Below are 14,388 nucleotides of genomic sequence, written 5' to 3' on the forward strand. Positions count from 1 at the left end.
AAGAAGGACCCATCACTTTTCTAGTATCCTTCCCATTGGTGCGCAACTTCAGCATAATCATGAGAAAACAATAAACACACCCAAATTGAGGTTGTTTATTGTTTTCTGATAACTGAGCAGTACTCTTGGCAAGTGTCAAGGTTATGAAAGACAAGGAGAGAATGAGGACATGTTCCAAATTAGAGGAGACTAACGAGTTGTGATAGCTGAACCTAATGTGAGATCTCAGATTGGGTCACAGAACAGAAAAAACGACATTAGGTGAAATCTAAGTGATTGTAGTTTATTAACTTTAAAAAGCTAATAGTGTTATAACAAGATGCACTTCTTTGTTTTGATCAAGGTATGTGGCTAGAGAAGATGTTAATGCAACGCTGTATATAGTTGTGGGAGATATTAATATAATGGAAGGATGTATGGGAACACTATAGTTTTTGCACTTGAGTATATTTATGTCAAAAAAATTAACTGTTCAAAAAAACAGGTACTAGTGACCTCATTGTGGCTATAAAGGGAATCAAGAGAAAGAATAAAGTCAGAAAAAAAAAGATCATTTAATCATGGCTAGAAAATTTATTAAATTCAACCATAATGAGTTAGCAGGGCCTCTTTTTCTTCTTTAACTATTATAAACTGTGTAAGAGGATGTGTGGGCACCGTGCCTATTCACTCCTTCCCACCTACTGAAGGTGGGAAGTGACAAGTCACTGCTCAAGGCAATGTAAACCCCCAAAAGAAGCTGTCAGAGAAGCAGGTGGCTTCAATGTCCCAGGTGGCTTGAAATTTCCTGGAGGCACCTCCTACCTCTTTCAACAAAACGGTGGGCTGAGCATTGTGACTTTAATGAAACTGTAAAAGTAACAAGGCATTCAACAAGCCTCAGAATGAAGAGACTGGAAAAGTGAGAGTGTGGGAATATTTGATGTGAATGAATCAAATCTGACAATTGAGACCTACAATCACTGTAAATCAGTTACTCTGGGTTTTATGTTCTTTCACGTCTCTCAGACTTTTTCCTACGTTCTAAAAAGACGTTTGAGGCTGGGTGTAGTAGATCATGCCTGTAATCCCAGCACTCTGGGAGGCTGCAGTGAAAGGGTTGCTGAAAGCCGGGAACAAAGCAAGACATCATCCATGAGAAAAAAAAAAATGCTTTTTAAATTACCCTGGTTCAGTGGCATGTGCCTGTTGAGGTAGGAGGATTGCTTGAACCCTTGGGCCCTAGAGTTTAGGGCTGCAGTCAGCTATGATGATGCCATTGCACTCTAGTCTGGACAACAGAACAAGGCCCTGAATCTAAAATAAAATAAAGAAGTTTGAGAAATGGTGATTAAAATTGTCTGATTATTCTAGAAAGTGCTACTACTTTCCTTGCAATTTATGGGTGAAAAATGAGTGTTAGGGATGGAATTTGGGAACAATCTGACTTCTCATTACAAATATAAATAAGCTCTTCACAATTTTGTGCAATGGTATTTAACATAATGGATACAGATGCAAAGGACTGGATATTTTTAAAAGTGGAAAAATAATCATAGAACATACCATCTGGAGCTGGACAGAACTTTGGAGGTTATCTGTTCCATCTCCTCACTTTTGATGTGAGAAAACTGAGGCTCGGAAGGATTAATGAACTTGTTCATGACAACACAATGGCCTAGAAGGTCACAGCTGAAAAGTCCTGTTACCTGCTGCACTTCTTTTTTTTCTTTTTTTTGAGACGGAGTTTCACTCTTGTTGTCCAGACTGGAGTGCAATGGTGCATCTCAGCTCACTGCAACCTCTGCCTTCCTGGTTCAAATGATTCTCCTGCCTCAGCCTCCCGAGTAGCCATCACGCCCAGGTGTGCGCCATCACGCCCAGCTAATCTTTTGTATTTTTAGTAGATGTGGGGTTTCACCATATTGGCCAGGCTGGTCTCAAACTCCTGACCTCAGGTGATTCACCCACCTTAGCCTCCCAAAGTGCTAGGATTACAAGCGTGAGCCACTGGGCCCGGCCCCTGTGGCACTTCTTAAAAGCAAAGATACAAGTTGCCAGGTGAGAATAATGTATGGACATCAAATCTGACACAGGCTTTAGGACATAAAATGAAGTCAAAATACCAGTGGTGCCTTCACTTTGTTAATCCTCAATTACAGAGGAAACCCATCATGTTCACAGAGGAAAACTCAATTTCCTTTTGAAGACTTTAAAGTTAACTTCTAAGAAGACACAGAAGATGATCTGATTCACCAAGAACCACACAGAGACACTAGTAATGAAAAGAAATATGATCTTGGGACGAAGACAAATGGGAATTCCTTGCATGGCCTTTGGTGTTTTCATGCTAACTGTAAAGAAGCACTGATGTCCACACTTTAATGTATGTGAGTTTCTTACCCTAATTTTACATTGTTTATGTAAATCAACTATGGCTTTTTGGTGATGCAGTAAGCTTTAAATTAAGCTATATGTAAGACGTGATATTCTGACAGGGTACCTAGACTTTATATTCTACAAAACAGTCATAGAAAAGGTGTAACAGAATGACAATAAAGTATTGATATGGTTTGGCTGTGTCCCCACCCAAATCTAATCTTGAATTGTAGTTCCCATAATCCCCACTTGTCATGGAAGTGAACAGGTGGGAGGTAATTGAATCATGGGGCAGTTACCCGCATGCTGCTGTTCTCATGATAGTGAGTGAGTTCTTACAGGAGCTGATGGTTTATAAGGAGTTTTCCCCTCTTTTGTTAGGCACTTCTCCTTGCTCCCACCATGTGAAGAAGGACATGTTTGCTTCCCCTTTCGCCACAATTGTAAGTTTCCTGAGGCCTCCCCAACCATGTTGAGCTGTGAGTAAATTAAACCTCTTTTCTTTATAAATTACCCAGTCTTGAGCATGTCTTCATTAGCAGCATAAGAACGGACTAATGCAAGTATGTTGGTAAATCAGAGAGAGAGACAGAGACAGAGAGATTAAAACACAGCTAACATACAAGAACCCAGGCTGAAAAATACAAAGAATAAAATATACAAAAGCATGCTTTTCAAAAAAAAAAAGCTGGCAGAGTAAGTCTTCTTTCAGAAACCAGAAACTTTAAAGCAAAAATCATTATTAAGAATAAAAACTTTACCATGTTGCCAGAAAAAGAATAATTCACTAACCATAAAAATAAGAATCCTAAACTTAATTCACTAACCATAAAAATAACAATCCTAAACTTCTATGTACATGGTTTCATAGCCTCAAAATATATAAAACAGAAATTGATAACATTCCAAAGAAAATCAACAAATTCACATTTCTCCCATTAATTAATAACTCATGGGCAGCAAAATTTTTTAAGAGTATAGAAAATCAAATAATTAAGTTAGGTAGTTTTATCTAGTGACAACAATTAGAGAAGACTCATTCTTTTCATGCATAAATGAAACATTTCAAAATTGACCATACACTTAGTTACAAGGCAAGTTTCAACATACCAAATGATCTGTATCAAACATACTACCTTCTCTGTCCACTATGCACTTAAGTTAGAAATCAGTAATGCAAAGATAAGTATAATTCATTATAATTTGTAAATTTAGTTACAGATTTCCAAAGATGAATTATTGTGGAAATAAGAATATATTTAGAGCTGCATTACAATTAAGATACTACACTCAAAATCTGGATGGCCTAACTAAAGTAATACTGGAGAAAAATTCATAAAATAACAAAAGAAAAAGAATTTTTAAAAAATAGCGAGCTAAGCATGCACTTAAGAAGTTAGAAAAAGAACAGAATAGGGCCAGGCACAGTGGCTCACGCCTGTAATCCCAGCATTTTGGGAGGCTGAGGTGGGCAGATTATGAGGTCAGGAGTTCGAGACCAGCCAGTTCAAGACCAGCCTGGCAAACATGCTGAAACCCCATCTCTACTACTACACACAACTTCCCAGGATTGAACCAGGAATAAATTAAAATCTTAAGCAGACCAATAATGAGTTTTAAAATTGAATTAGTAATGAAAATCCTACCAACCAAAAAAAGTCCTGGACCAGATGGATTCATAGTTGAATAGTATCAGACATACAAAAATGAGCTGGTACCTATCCTCCTGAAACTATTCCCAAAAATCAAAGAGGAAGGACTCCTCCCCTACTAATTCATTTTACAAGACCAGTATCATCTTGTTGCCAAAAATCTGGCAAAGACACAATGAAAAAAGAAAACTACAGGCCAACATCCCTGATGAACACAGATGCCACAATTCTCAACAAAATACTAACAAACTGAATCCAGCAGCATATCAAAAAGTTAACTCACCATGATCAAGCAGACTTTATTCAAGGGATGCAAGGACAGTTCAATATACACAAGTCAATAAATGTGATTCACCACATAAACACGATTAAAAACAAAAACTATATGATCATCTCCATAGACACAGAAAAAACTTCAATAATATCCAACATCCCTTCACAGTAAAAGCCTTCAACAAACTAGGCACTGTAGGAACATACCTCAAAATAATAAGAGCTATCTATGACAAACTCATGGCCAACATCATACTTAAGAGCAAATGCTGGAAGCATTTTGCTGAAGAATTGGAATAAGACAAGAATGTCCTCTCACCACTCCTATTCAACACAGTACTGGAAGTTCCAACCAGAGAAATCAGGCAAGAGAAAGAAATACAAGTCATACACATAGGGAAAAAAAAGAAGCCAAACTCTCTCTCTTTCCTGATGATATGATTCTATACTGAGAAAAATGCCAAAGCCTCCACCAAAGCTTCTTAGAACTGATAAACAATTTCAGTGAAGTTTCATGATATAATGCGTAGCATTTCTATAAACCAATAATGTTCAAGCTAAGAGCCAAATCAAGAAAACAATCCTATTTACAATAGCCACAAAAAGAATACAATACCTAGGAATACGTCTAACCAAGGAGGTGAGAGATCACACAAGAGCAACAAATGCTATTGGAATAAATCAGTGATGACACAAACAAATGGAAAAACATTCCATACTCAAGGACTCGAAGAATCAATATCATTAAGATGGCCATACTGCCCAAAGCAATGTATAGAGTCAACACCATTCCTATCAAAATCCCAAGATCGTTTTTCACAGAATTGGAAAAAAACTACTCTAAAATTCACATGGAACCAAAGAAGAGCCAGAATAGCCAACACAATCCTAAGCAAAAAGTACAAAGTGGGGGGCATCGCATTACCTGACTTCATACAATATTATAAGGCTACAATAAACAAAACAGCATGGTACTGTTATAAAAACAGACACATAGACCAATGAAACAGAGTAGAAAACCCAGAAATAAAGCTGCACATCTATAACCATATGATCTTTGACAAAGTCAACAAAATAAACAATGAGGAAAGGATTCTCTACTCAGTAAATGATGCTGGTATAACTGGCTATCCATATACAGAAGAATGAAAGTAGACCCCTATCTATCACCATATATAAAAATTAACTCACGATGGATTAAAGCCTTAAATATAAGACCTCAAACCATAACATTTCTTGAGGAAAACCTAGGAAATACCCTTCTCAATACTGGCCTTGACAAAAATTTATGGTTGTCTTCATAAACAATTGCAACAAAAACAAAAATTGACAAGTAGGACCTAATTAAACTAAAGAGTTTTTGCAAAGCAAAATAAACTGTCAACAGAGTAAACAGACAATCTATAGAATGGGAGAAAACACTTATAAACTATGCATCTGAAAATAGCCTAATGTCCACAATCTATAAGGAATTTAAATCAATAATCAAAAAACAAATATCCCATTAAAAAAGTGGGCAAAGGATATGAACGGACACTTCTCAAAAGAAGACATACAAATGGCCAGTGAATGGGAAAATGCTCATCATCACTAATAATTAGATAAATGCAAATCAAAATCACAATGAGATACCATCTCACACTAGTCAGAATAGCTTTTGTTAAATCATCAAAAATAACAGATGCTGGTGGGGTGCAGAGAAAGGGGAATACTAATGCACTGTTGGTGGGAATGTATATGAGTGCATCCACTGTGGAGAGCAGTTGGAAGACTTCTTATAGAACTAAGAGCTGAACTACCATTCAACCCAGCAATCCTATTACTGGGTATATAACCTAAGAAAAATAAATCATTCTGCCAAAAAGGCACATGCACCCATGTTCACTATAGCACTATTCACAATAGCAAAGACATGGAATCAACCTAGATGCCCATCAGTGTTGGACAGGATAAAGAAAATGTGGTACATATACATCAAGGAATACTATGCATCCATAAAAAAGAGTGAAATCATGCCCTTTGCAGCACTATGGATGCAGCTGAAGGCCACTATCCTAAATGTGATAATACAGAAGGAGAAAACCAAATACCACATGTTCTCACTAATGAGTGGGAGCTGAACATTGGGTACACATGGACATAAAGATGGGAACAACAGATACTGGGGAATGTAAGAGGGAGGAGATTGGGAGAAGGAGAGGACTTAAAAAGTACCTATTGTATATTATCCTTACTTCCTGGATGATAGGTTCAATTATACTCCAAACATCAGCATCATGCAATATGCCTTTTAACAAATCTGTACATGTAGCCCCACTCCCAAATCTAAAAGTTGAAAACATATATAAACGAGTAAAAGGCATGATTTTGGTACATAACTGTACTAATCTACTTAATAATACAGTCCATTAAAAATCACTTCTATTGCTATTGTTGATAATCAAAGTTTCTTCTGATATCTATAATTTGAGGAAGACTATGAAAACATTATAAAACTTTTCAAGTTGAACCAAAAATAAATAAATAAATAAGAGCTTTTGTTTTTTCCAAAGAATGAATGAGATTTCATTAGATGAGAAATACTTATAATATTTGCTTCTTTTCCATAGCTACAGAAAACTCAGAATTAATTTAATGTTTTATTGTTGTAACTATTATTAATCCAGGTTTCCAATAAAGGTACTTTCCTACAAGATGTTTGTTTGACATTACTTTTTCTATTTTAATGTATTCTAATTATTTTATTGTAAGAAAAGTCAATTTCCTTTTGGAGATGGGAGAAACATAATTAGTAAATGGTACAAATAGTAAGAAAAATAATCTTTGATATTCATTACATCAACATATTGTCTACATCAATGTCAAAAGCTATTTAATAAAATTAAATATTCTTAATAAAACTCTGAGATAAAAAACTTGAATTTGAGAATTACCAAAACTTAATAGCAAATATCATATCATTAATAATTGGTGTAGTGCTAACATTTCCATTAATATCAGAAATAAGGCAAGGATATCCCTCTATTATTCAACACTGTTTTAAATAGTGTAGCTAATGTAATAACATTTTGAAAATCAAACAAAGCAATACAAATATTAAAAGGTGTATATTTTTTTCAGTGTTCTACCCATAAAATCCAAATGTCTATAATAGCCAATTAAAATGGGTAAGAATAATATATAATATATATAAAACAAATGGATTCCTTTTCTCTATATCTCCAATAACTAAATGGAAATGGGGGGAAATTCTACTCTAGTATCAGTAATAAATGTATAGAATAAATCTGACACAAAATCTAAATTTGTTATGAGAGAAAAGCACAGAGTCTAAATTTTTTTTAAATCTGTAAAATCTTAAAGGACATAAGACATTAGAATGACATATTCCTGGATACAGAATCTTAAAACCATAACAATATCCATCTTTCTCAAATTAATGCAGTTTAACTCAACATTGTATTTCTTACAGTTTTTTCATCTGCAAGAAAACATTCAACTAACAGTGGCTTAAGTCACATTTAATTTTCTCACATAAAAAGAAGTCTGGAGAGAGGAAATACAAGGACAATGCAGTGGTTCCCCAACATGCTAAAAACCCAAGGCTAAAATCTTTCTGCCTTAGAGTTGCTAGTTTGTGGCTTCATAGTTCTGAGATGGCTACTGCAACTTCGGGTATCACTTCCAAGTTTGAGGCAGGGAAGAAGGGGATAAAGGAGAGATGCTGGGTTTTTTTTGTTTTTTTTTTTTTAAATCAAAAAAGCAAATGCTTTTCTAGAAGTCTACCAGTAGACTTCCAATTACGCTGCCTTGGTCAGAGCCATGTCACAGAGCTACCTATAGATGCTAGCAGGCCGAGGCAGCGAGCACCCAGCTCTTCCAGTTGGTACAGGAGCGGAAGGGCAAGGAGAAGAACACTGAGAATGAGTATATGCTTAACCAACTAAGTGTTAATGTATGCCATCAATGATACCGAAATCCTATTTTTCCTCTCAATTTGCTCTTTCTCTCCAACTAGAATGTAAATTACAGAAGGTGGGGAGCCTAGGAAGCCGAGTGGGAGTGGCACAGAGCTGCTGGAGGTCCTGAGAATCTGAGTTTTGGCAAGCAGCCAGTCTGGAAACTAATACTTAAAAAATGACCACACCAAACAAGACACCTCCTGGTGCTGATCCTACTGGAGCAGTACAGGAAACCGGATCACAAGCTGTTTGGTCACTCTCATCTTGCAAACCAGGATTTGGAGTGGATCAGTTACGAGATGACAATCTAGAAACTTATTAGCAATGAGATGGTTCCCTTCATTTAGTGAACATCCAATTCAGAAGAAAAGTGAAGACATGTATTTATGCAGACTACAAATCTGATGAAAGCTATACTCCAAGCAAGATCTTAGTCTGAGTAGGAAATAATTCTCACAACCTTTCAGAAATCAGTTCCACAGGCTGTACAGGAAGCATGGCTGGGGAAGCTCAGGAAACTTTGAATCATGGCAGAAGACAAAAGGGAAGCAGCAACTTGAATTGGTGGAACCAAGTGGCTGGTTTCATGTTCCCTTAACTCATAATCATAAGAAGCCAACACTCATGATACAGATTGCTGTTCTAGCCAATCACCCAAATGGAGGAGACACCCATATGGAGGAGATAAATTAAAATATACACACTGGTAAAAGAGAGCTTCATTTGTAAATTTCCTAGATGTACAACTATAGATTTCATAATGTATCTTTCATTAAGGTGACTTTAAAATGAGCTAAAAATCATTAAATGTATTTTTGTTTGATCCTGCCTTTAAATAGTATATCAGGTAACTTTATTGAAAAAAAAATCAGTTATTTGTAATCTTACATGTTTAAAAATATTTTATTGTAATTTTGGTATGTAAATAAATTTGGGGTCATATTTTTATTTTAACATGTAATAAAGCTCATATATTTTACATTACTAAAAATGGATTTGAAGCCAATCATTTTATTTCCCCTTATATTAAAAGAAAAAAGTTGAACTGAAAATTTCAATATGTACAGAATTATAATAGCTAGGTGATTATTTCATTAGTGTTCATACATTAGAGTAATAGCTTATTGCTTATTCAGGAAGAAGGCTGTGTTTTATCAATATATATCATCTTTAATAGATCAAAATTACTATATTTTTCTACCTTGAGGAAGTTTATTAAAACTGGATCTTTTTAAAAGTGTCAAAATAAGCTTAGTGTTACGTGTCTGATGAGAACCAATCTAATATGGGGAATATAATTGTCTCATATTTACCTTCACAGAATACTTACAGCCCAAGGGTTGTCCATATCTTAATGATATTAGTTAAAGATTGCCTCTATAATCTGCTGTACATCTCAGTTCTAGCAGAACTCATGGAAGAGTTTCAAATTGTGTCTGACACTGTAGCATTCCCTGGGCAGTTATATATCCCATAAAACTGTAAAAGCATATTAAATGTTTTATATATATTAAAAGATTTTAAAGAAATACGTGGAAATGTTCTTTTTTTTTTTTTCCCATGGTTTAAAATGAGATTTGGTTTTGTATACTTTTGTCCTCCAGATGTATTGCTTTTTTGGGGGGGATGGTTATTTAGCCACAGAACTTACCCAGATTCACTCTTGTTTGGGAAAGATTGCTCTCTGTGGTTCCTGCACTGCCAGGTACATGAAAGTATTAAATAGTGAATATTATTCTTAAAAAAAGGTGGGAGTCTTTACCTTGCTCATAAATTATCTATTGGATAAATAGCATTAATGCCAACAAAAAAATAGCCATGCTTTTTAAAATGGCATTTCTAAATGATAGATGCTTTAGTGTATTATAACCCTACTTTTAGTTTTCAATACTGTGACTAAACATAGAATTATAGAACAGGGAAGGTCATGTGGCCTCACCATTCTCCCAAACCCTTCCCAAAGGTGGTGGCATGACTGCCATTGTCTGGCTGAAATACCACAAGTGAATCTCTTAAGGTTTGTTGAGTGCTTAGTGAGTGTCAGAGACTGGGCTTAATGCTTTACATGCATGATCTTATTTGTATTCACAATAATCCCAAAAGAAAATATAAATATTCCTATTTCACAAATGAGAAAAAAATGAGGCATAGTAGCTCAAAATGATACAATTTAGTGGCAGAGTGTGGATTAGAACATAGGTCAACCTAACTCTGGATTCCAAGCTGTAAAACACCAAGCTTTACCACATCCACTACTATAGCACATTCCACTGCTATAGGAGGGTTCTTTTATTGGGCTGACCCAATGGACCACTCTACTATTTGTATTCATTGCCTTAGTTCTGGAGGAAAGCGCAGAATTCTATTCACTGTACTACAGGATCACCCTCTGAGATTTCAGAATTATTTCCAAACACTGCTATTTTGGTTACCTGCTTGTATTAGGGTTTTCTAGAGAGACAGGACTAATAGGATATATATATGAAAGGGAGTTTATTAAAGAGTACTCACTCACACGATCACAAAGTCTCACAATAGGCCATCTGCAAGCTGAGGAGCAATGAACCCAGTCTGAGTACCAAAACCTCAAAAATAGGGAAGCTGACAGTGCAGCCTTCAGTCTGTGGCAGAAGGTCTGAGAGCCCCTGGCCAACCACTGGTGTAAGTCCGAACTTGCAGTCCAATGTTCAAGGGCAGGAAGTATCCAGCATGGGAGAAAGATGGAGGCCAGAGACTCGGCCAGTCTAATCCTTCCACGTTCTTCTGCCTGCTTTTATCCTAGCCACACTGGCAGCTGATTAGATGGCACCCACCCAGACTGAGGGTGGGTCTACCTCTCACAGTCCATTGATTCAAATGTAAATCACCTTTGGCAACATCTTCGCGGACAAACACAGGAACAATACTTTGCATCCTTCAATCCAATCAAGTAGACACTCAATATTAACCATCACACTGCTTTTGGGTTAGACACTCAGTTTATAGGATTCCCTCTAAAAATGTAGTATCCCAAACACCACGGAGCTGCTTACTAGGTATATAGACTATCTTGTCAATTAAATTGCCATTAAATCTACACTTCAATGTTATCTAAGATTGCAACATTTTTCTTAACAAGGCTTGTAATATTTTTGGACAACAAACTTTCTAAAACTTTTTCAAATAATTTGTTGCCAAACCAGGTTTCCTCCCATGAGGACTTACAGTTAGCTATGTAAAATTTCAACTGCTTTGATTCAGTTCTTCGACCTAGTTAGGCCCAATGCCATTTAGATGCACATTTATATTTACACATATGCACACAGACTGCATACACATCACCCCCATACACATCACAAAAAACTGAATACATTTACCTAAATTAATGTTGATTAAAAACAAATATAGTTAGTTCCTTAATCCCTTTAGTTAAGTAAAAATTAGTATTTCAGTTCAATATAGGAAGCATCAAAACATTTAAATACTTCTTTATACACACTGTGAAGAAAAAAGCTATAAAAACATTTTACTTTGGTGATTGTGACAAGTTAACGTATAAATGTCCTATAGTAAAAAAAAAAATTTCTAACACATTATAGTAACCAATTCTAGTTAGAAACAAATCTGAGAATCTGGACCATGCTATTAAAATTTTCTTCCTTTGGTAAAGCAGCTGAAAACTGCAAGTTTATAATGTCAATTTGTTGTGGCTCATGCAAATTAATCTATTTAAAGGATAACTCATGTAGGACATGCTTCTTTCATGTGTTACAATGAGTTTTTTAATTTATGAATTACATAGAAGCAGAATTAAATCATATTACCTCATTGTTTACAATAAAAAAATAAATTTTAAGTAGTGTTATTTTTCATTGCTCAAATTCTATTCAATTCTCATACACAAAAGGAGCATCTACATGTCATTTAGTGTTTAGAGGATTAATGTATAAACTCATGGATTCCATAAAGTATCTGATGAAGAAATTACTTAGAGTCTTTGTTTAAAAAAAAACTCATTTTTCTTATCTGTAAAATAGTCAGCAACCACAGAGTGAAATTGGTTTGTTTTTTTTTTTTCTAAACAACAACACACACCTAGAAGGGATAAAAAAGAATAATTCCCCATTAATACAAATTCATTCTCTATAGTACTAAACTCACACATTCAGATTAGTTTCACCTTTGTTTAAAACAAATTAATTCACTTCTGGCTGTTAGTTTAAATTATTGAAAAAGTTTAAACTTTTCTTTTTAATTGCGGACAAGTCCAGTGAACCAGTAAAAAATTTTCAACAATGCTTGGAAAATGTTTCACCCATAAACCAATTTCTTCAAGATATAAGCAAGTTGCAGAAAAAAGAAAAACAATAAAATTATAGTGAACCCTTGTAGCTTCAATTTAAAAATAAATCAAAGTATGAAGGCTAGCCCATGTTTGATTTCAAGAATGCTTATCATAAGCAGAACGCTACTGACCTCTTGTGTATCAAGAATGTAACGTAACGCAAGTGCCAAAAATGGTACCTCCTAAAACTACTGAAACACAGGGTTTAAGCAGCTTGTTTTCCCAACTGGGTAGGGATCCATTAGAGCACAGCACACTTGCCTGAGTGCTTTTATATGTTTGCTGTCTCACAACTTTTTACTGAATCAATAAAGCTGATTATTTTGATTTTTTTATTGTTGCTGAAAATACATAGCAGAGACTACAACAAATTAAAGTAATAAATTTAGGACTTTTTAAAATTCTCATTTATTTTGATGAGCCTAAAATGCAAAAATTTGAGTTTCCAGTTTTAATGTTGGCTATCCAATCTGTTCAGTTTTGAAATCCAAAAGTGCTTAATACCAGCAAGGGCCAAACCAAAGTTGGACTTTACTGCCTTAGCCTTATACTACATTGCTTGAAGCAGTCTTTTAATCTGTTAAGTGACCTAAGAACAAATTGTTTGATAATTTGTGGTAAATCTTTGTTTGCCATCAGATTTCATCCAAGTTTTCTCTGATCAATAAACATTTTACTTGAAAGATCCAAACTTATGGGTCTTACAAAGATATTCAGAAATATTTTCAGCAAGTTTTATATGACTCTGATATAAAACAAAGTAAAACAAAACATTTTGAAATGACAAAATTAGTTTACCTAGCCTAAATTGCTTCAAAGAGGCATTTGCACTTCTTGTCGTGGTTTAAAAACAAACCCTGAAATTACTTCCTTTTATCCAAATCAACTGACCATATTAGCTAATTGCATAAAGACTCTGAGGATACATTTTGATAAATGCTATAAACACAAAATTAAGGCAAATCTGGTTGATATTATCAGATAAATAGCACATTTAGAAGGGCCTTTGTTAATAAAATATCTCCAATGAATCCAGAGGTATAGATTTCAAAGGGTAAGTCTATACCTGTGCACATCTGATTCTTACAGCATTCATGAAAGAGGAGACAATGAAGTTCCCATTTCACTAAAGAGAAAATGAAGGTGACTTGTTCAAGGTCATATAGTCCAATCAGTGGCACAAACACGTTTATCAATGGCCTTGGAATAGAGCACAGGGCTTCCTGTTGGTAGATTTACCTTCCTAACCACACAGAAGAGATATGATCCAAGTGTCAAAAAAAGTGTGAGTCCCTTTAGGTCTGGAAAATACTCCAGCACAGGTAATGAGCAAAGTCAGCTCCAGATTTGTCATATGCTACATAATTTACAGTAAAACACTGGGGAAAGCAGAAAGCTGATGTGAGGAAAGGGGGAAGAATGATTTGAAAGATTATAAAATGGCAGTTCCTCCAGAACCTGTAATAAGCTAAAAGAAACTGAAAAAAAGGTCTTAATTGGGAAGCCAATATTGAGACCAAAGGAGGGTTGGGAGGAGAAGATGTAGAAGGAGGAAGGCAGGAAATTATACATCTTTTTTTTTTTGAGACAGAGTCTTGCTCTGTTGCCAGTCTGGAGTGCAGTGACACAATCTTGGCTCACTGTAACCTCTGCCTCCTGGGTTCCAGCGATTCTCCTGCCTCAGTCTCCTGAGTAGCTGGGACTACAAGTGCATACCACCCCATACCCAGCTAATTTTTGTATTTTTAGTAAAGACGGGGTTTCACCATGTTGACCAGGATGGCTTCGATCTCTTGACCTCGTAATCCACCTGCCTTGG

At 35.5% G+C, this 14,388-nt stretch overlaps 1 pseudogene; it reads left to right on the plus strand.

Moving 5' to 3' along the window:
- Nucleotides 1-8,400: 8,400 nt before the first annotated feature.
- Nucleotides 8,401-9,358, plus strand: LOC119473283 (annotated as a pseudogene).
- Nucleotides 9,359-14,388: the final 5,030 nt, after the last annotated feature.

This window comes from Cebus imitator, unplaced genomic scaffold (genome assembly GCF_001604975.1).
Source record: "Cebus imitator isolate Cc_AM_T3 unplaced genomic scaffold, Cebus_imitator-1.0 Scaffold145, whole genome shotgun sequence".
NCBI classification, from domain to species: domain Eukaryota; kingdom Metazoa; phylum Chordata; class Mammalia; order Primates; family Cebidae; genus Cebus; species Cebus imitator.